The following is a 6,604-nucleotide window of genomic DNA, read 5'->3' on the forward strand; positions in this document are numbered from 1 at the left end:
ATAAAAAAAATTATTAAAAAAAATAATAAAAAAATTAATTAAAAAAAAATTTTTTTTTCTCTCTTTTCTTCCATTTTCTTTTATTGCATTTCCTTGTTTTCATTCATTGCATTTTAATTTTATTTTTTGTAACTTGTTTCCCCTTTTATTTTCTAAGTTTCTTATTTTAATAATGGTGTTGAACGCTCTTACTCAATTGTTGAGAATTTCTTGCTTAATCTTGGTGCTTCTAGACTTGTTTGATATTGATGGGTGATGAAATTTTTAATTCAATGCTTAACCTTTGATGATCATTGTACCCTTTGTGCATTGATATGAGCTTACATGTCTTTCATGACCCATTCTTTCTTGTTTGAACTTGACGCTCGACATGCTCTTCATGCTTTGACTTTACCTTTGCATCAAGTGTTAGTTAATATGCCTTAGCTTATATTATTTTTTCACTCACGTGTTGTAGCTACCATGTAGTAAGAACCTTACTCTTATTTGGCATTAGCCCCCGCCTATGTTTTATTGCTTTGATATCTTTGTTGTAGGCTTAATTTTCTTTCTTTTTCTTTCCTTTTAGGATGGCCACCAAGAAGGAAAGGAATGGAAAAGCTTCAAATAGGGCAACAAACAAGTTCACCCACACAACCTTTCGAAGGAGCTCATCAATTGTAGCAACCCATCCACCTTGCTCTTCTTTGCATGCACCGAGGACGGTGCAAATTTCTAAGTGTGGGGAGGTCGTCCGACCGACCTCCATGGGTAACAACTTCCTCTCTCAACACCAATATTTCAATTTTTGTCTTTGTTAGATTATTTGTTGCATTGCATGATAGGTTGCATGCTAGTTAGAATTGTACATATTTTACCACTTCTTTTTATATTAGGACTACTTGGTTAGGGTAATGATTTCTTTTCCAAGAAAACTGTTTTTAGGGCACCCTACCAATTTGAATTTTTTTTTGTGACAAACTTGCTTGAAGAATGTATTTTGGAACATGGTTTTTGAGCTAAGAACACAAGCATGTGAGTTTTGAGCCCAATTGCCTGGTTACATCTTATAACCACTTATTTCCATTCTTGTGTGCATTATTCTCTTTCTATGATTGTAATCTTTGATTTGTTTGATTCTTTATGTCCATTATTCCATGTATACATGCATTTATATGATTGAGGTCATTATTTCATATAACTCACTTACCTAAATAGCCTACCTTTCATCAACCATTGTTAGCCAAATTTGAGCCTATTTAATCCCTTTTGTTCTTAATGTTAGCACATCACTACCCTTAAGTGAAAAATAATAAATGTCCTTAATTTGGATCTTTGATTAGCTTAGGCTAGTGAGAGTGTGTATCATTTGGGTATGGGAAACTTGGGACATTGGTTGAGAGAAAAGTGTGTTTTTATATTTTTGTTGAAGATTTTTGGGAATTGGGTACACGCTTATGCATTAAATACGTAAAACCATATGCATTGATACGTTTGTATATACTTTGAAAAAAAAATATATGTTAAAAAAAATTGAAAAAAAATATAAAAAAAAATATAGAAAAAAAAAAGAGAAAAAGAAATAAAAAGGGGACAAAAATTCCCCAAAGTAAAGTTCAATAAAAATCAATGCATATAGAATGTGAATTAAAGAGAATGCATGAGGATGTGAAAAAGTGAGAATCATGGGTACCTAGGTTGTGTATTAGAGTTGTATAGGTTGTTATATGTGTTTGGTGAGAGCTTAGGTTAATCAAAGATTCAAATTTTAAGCTCACTTGACCATATGCATCCTTACCTTTACCCTAGCCCCATTACAACCTATGAATAAGTCCTCATGATGAATGTATGCCTGCATTGAATAATTGTTGATTGTTAGATGAAAAACAAATCTTGGAAAGCATGAGTAGAAGAGAATTGAGTGATCAACCCTATACACTTGAGCGACTAGAGCGGATACACATCCGGTGAGGGTTCGATGCTCAATTCCTTGTTCCCGGCTTTCATGAGCGTTCTTCTTGCAAGTCTAATTGCACTTTATTTTGATATTCGAATTGGTAGAGTTTGTGAGTCGTCATATGATCCTAGCCCAACTTGTTCATACATGTTCTGGGAGATTGATTTACTTTTAACCAAGTAGGTAGAATCATTTTGCATTTAGCTCCATACATATAGATAGGTTTATATAGTTTATTTGCATTGAATAAATGTTCATACCATTTTCTTGTCCTTCTTTATTCTTAGCATGAGGACATGCTTGGTTTAAGTGTGGGGAGATTTGATAAACCCCGATTTTGTGGTTTATCTTGTGCTTATTTTGGGAGATTTTATCAACTTTTCCCACATTTATTCAATGAAATAGCATGGTTTTGCAATTCTCCCTTGATTTGTGCTTAAATGTGAAAACGTGCTTTTTAGGCCCTAAAATTGGTGATTTCAATTCACTTTGATTCCATTCGATGTCTTGATATTTTTGTTGAGTAATTTCAGGTTTAGAAGGCAAGTATTGGATGGAAGAAGTGAGGAGAAAAGCATGCAAAGTGGGAGAACTCATGAAGAAATGAAGGAACCGTAAAGCTGTCAAGCCTGACCTCTTTGCACTCAAACGACCATAACTTGAGCTAATGAGCTTCAAATGAGGCGGTTTCAGTTGCGTTGGAAAGCTAACATCCGGGGCTTCGAAATGATATAAATTTTGCCATATGTTGCCTGAGGCTCAGGGGCGCGCACGCGCCATGTACACGCGCGCGCCGATTCTACCGTGGGTCCACTTTAATGAAATCGCCTCCAGCGATTTTGTAGCTCATTTTGGGCCCAATCCAACCCATTTCTGATGCTATTGAACCCAAGGATTGAAGGGGGAATGAACGAAGTAGTCATAATTTAGTTTTCATCATGTTTTAGGAGTAGAATTCTAGAGAGAGAAGCTCTCTCCTCTCTCTAGATTTAGGATAGAAATTAGGATAGAGTTATGATAATCACTCTCAAATTTCTCTTTTAATTCTTGTTTTGATCTCAATTCTCTTTATGTTTTAGTGTTCTATTGCCTTTGATCTTGTAGTTTCTCTTGTTAATTTCTTATTTTACTCTCTTTTATGTTGATGGACATTGTTCGATCTTGATTTCTTTTAATGCAATTTTATATTTTCATGTCTCTTTTATGTTGATCTTGATTGTTATTGATTTCTTGCTTATGTTAGTTATGGGTTTCATTAATTCTTGCATTTTATGACGTTTACTTTTCTTACACATTAGGTGTTTGATATAATGTTTCCTTCTAGCTTTTGAGTAGTTTCCTTGACTCTTGGCCTAGGCTAAGGGAATTGAGTGACCTTGAGTCATTGGGTCTCATTGAATTGGTGATTTGAGAATCCTTGGTGATCAATTTGATACTCATTGACGCCAACCCACTACTAATCTAGATTAGTAGGTAGGTTGGGACTTATGGGTTGATGTGATCAAAGCCATTTGACGTACTTCAAGCCTAGGAGTAGACATGACGTACTTAAGGTTTTGTAAGTAGACTTAATGAGCTTGGCCTATCATAATTATCAATATATGGTTTGTAGACAAGGATGGTGATTTCAATTACCTATGTCTTAGCCAAGAGTACTTTTCCTTTATTTTATTAGTTCTTGTCATTTTACTTTCTTGTCATTTATATTTTCTTGTCAAATTCTAAATCAAACCCCCACCCCTTTCATCTTCATAGCCAATAATTAAACACTTCATTACAATTCCTTGTGAGACGACCCGGAGTCCAAATACTCCGGTTAATTTTCATTGAGGTTTGTTACTTGTGACAACCAAATTTTTGATGTGAGAATTGTTTGTTGGTTTGGAGCTATGCTTACAACGAAGTTGTTATTTCTATGAGAGAAATTCTAAACCATTGAGCAAAACTCAATCATCAAATATCTCTCTCATGGTTAGCCTATAAGGAAAAAATATAAATACAAAAGTGAGAGAAACTAAATGAAAATAAACAAAGGACTCCAAAACATGATAAAGGTCCTCCGCTCTGTCACCATCAAGCAACTCACCGAGGTGGGTTGCGACCTGCATCTGAAAGATAACAATAAAGTATGGAATGAGAACCGGAGGTTCTCAGTATGGGAACAGTGCCCAGTAATGTAAGATATAAGACTCTTGGTTGCCAGAGGAAATCTTAGAGCTTCATATCCATCATGAGATTCCAGCATTGTAAAGTCTTTTAATGTAATGATCTTCAAAATCACCATGAATGTTATTCCCAAAATCTCTTGGAGTGGTTACAAGAAAATCCTCATAAACAGCACCTTTAAACTCATTGAAACAATTGTAACCAGAGTCAACTGTGTAAACCTTATCATATATTTCATCACCTGCTTCGGATGCATTATTCTCTACCTTCTTCAAATTGGAATATGGCTCCACCTTTATCTTGCTAAAGCTACCTATTTGGAATATTCACAATGGAAAGATTTATCATATAAGATGACTTAATACGAGCAGCAACTGCAACTCCAGAACCCAGGGTATCATCGTCTCCAACTAAACTGAACCAACCTGACAACAATAAAACATCAATTAAAAGCCCACCAAATATGCTATGTACTTACATTAAAAGCAAGAACATTTTCCAGATGCAACAATAATAACATACCTAATGGGGGAGCCCTAGTCTTGCTTATTGAAGACAACAACAACAACCACGATGACTTCAGTTTTGATTTTGTCAAGGGCAGATATATTCTTACACAGGGTGGTGAGCTATATGTGCAGTCACCAGAAAGTACATTAATTAATAGTTAACATAGCTAATTAAATGTAAATCACGTAAATTCTCATTTACTATTTTGTCTAAACAGGGAAGTACATGCCCAGATTAGTTTCTGTGATTCTAGACGGTATAGCCAAGGTAATAAATTAAAGTAAATTTTCAGGGTTTTTAATCATGAAAATTCTAGATCTAATAATTGAACTTGGGCTTAAATATTAAATAATCAGTGGAATCAAATTAATAATAGTTGTGTGTTTCATGATGGTCACCACATGTTGTACTTATCATAAAGAAGCATAATCTATTTAAAAGAAAGGAGAGTAAGTACTTTTCTTAAATATTAAAATAGATATATTTTCTCCCTTGTCAACATTAGATCATATGTTTTATCGGGAGAGTCAGTAGACACCTCACCTTTTGTTGAAGGAAGAAAACTTCTGTCACAAAATTAGATATATAGAAGATTATAGAAAGTGACATTTTGCACAAAAGCAGAGTTAACTTTCTGCTAACATGGTGCTAACTAAAGAGGGAAGGAAATTCCATAAACTATTAACAATAAAAATAACAATAAGCATAATATTTGAGTCCTATTAACTATTAATGATAAGAACAGAGTGTAGCAAAGGCTGATGAAGAGATTGGAAAAAATTGAAAAGGCAGAAAAGCAAAGGCACAGAGATAATTTAACTATTTAATTAAGTGAAGAGATTTATACGGGAGCTAATTGATTAATTAGCAAATTTGGGACAACTTTAAGGTAAATGGATCAACAGCAATAGCAAGAAGATAATCAAACTTTGGGGATTATCATTCTTGATACTAGTCATCCACCAATAATACTAACCTAGAGAACAAATCATGTTTATATTAGAAACGGTAATAAAAACAATAATACATTCTATAAGTAATTTTTTAATGAGTAGTAAGCATATAAATAAGAACATGCATACAAAAATGAAAGCACCAAGAAGAGAGTCAGAATTGAAAGGATTTGACATGAGCAGTGCCTTGGGTGAACTTTGGATCCTTGCATCTATACTTTCCGCCATTCGAACCAATCCCAAAACCTTTGAAAAAAGGGATAATCTTTCGAGAGAACTATTGCAATACCTTTAATTCATATGACAAATAAAATGAAATGAAAGAATATATAAGAATAGCAAAAGAATTTACCTGGTGGAAAATCAAGACCTGTAAAACAGTACTTGAGATAAACTGGTGCGCGAATTTGTGACTCATACGACTGAACCAGCAAGTGCACTAGGTCGTCCAAGTAATACCTCATGTGAGTGAGAGTTGAATCCCACGAGGATTGCCGGATCTTAGTCAGGCGAATAGAAGGATAGTTGCTGTTTGTTGTAGGCGCATAAACAAGTAATAACAAAAGCAATAAAGATTTGATATAAAGATAGTAATGATAGATTAGTTAAGGCTTCGGAGATGCTTCTTCTTCTGGATTAACACGTCATGCTCACTACTCCAATTATGAATAATTCCTTCAATGGCAAGGCTGTAAGTTATTAAGCCATCGGTCATGGTCATTAATATCCTCAGATCCAAACCAAACATCCGAACGGACTTGATCAATCTGGGAGAGGGTGAAGTGCATGCAATTCAATCTCTTGATGATCCTACTCAAAACGCCACAGACAAGGTCGGATCTTCCGGATTAGAGAATGATTCTCTTATGATTCTAGCCCTTAGAGCCACAGAAACCTCAATTATCCCTGACTAACGAGGTTTTATGTCACATACCCCAGTTAACCCAGATAACTTGTTGGAACCCGTGATGCATTTTTAAGCTGTAGCTCAATACTATCCGGGTCAGGACTCGTAAGGAACTCATGTAGAATCGAGATT

The sequence above is a fragment of the Arachis ipaensis genome, chromosome B8 (genome assembly GCF_059453495.1).
Source record: "Arachis ipaensis isolate K30076 ecotype BB chromosome B8, ASM5945349v1, whole genome shotgun sequence".
In the NCBI taxonomy this organism is placed as follows: domain Eukaryota; kingdom Viridiplantae; phylum Streptophyta; class Magnoliopsida; order Fabales; family Fabaceae; genus Arachis; species Arachis ipaensis.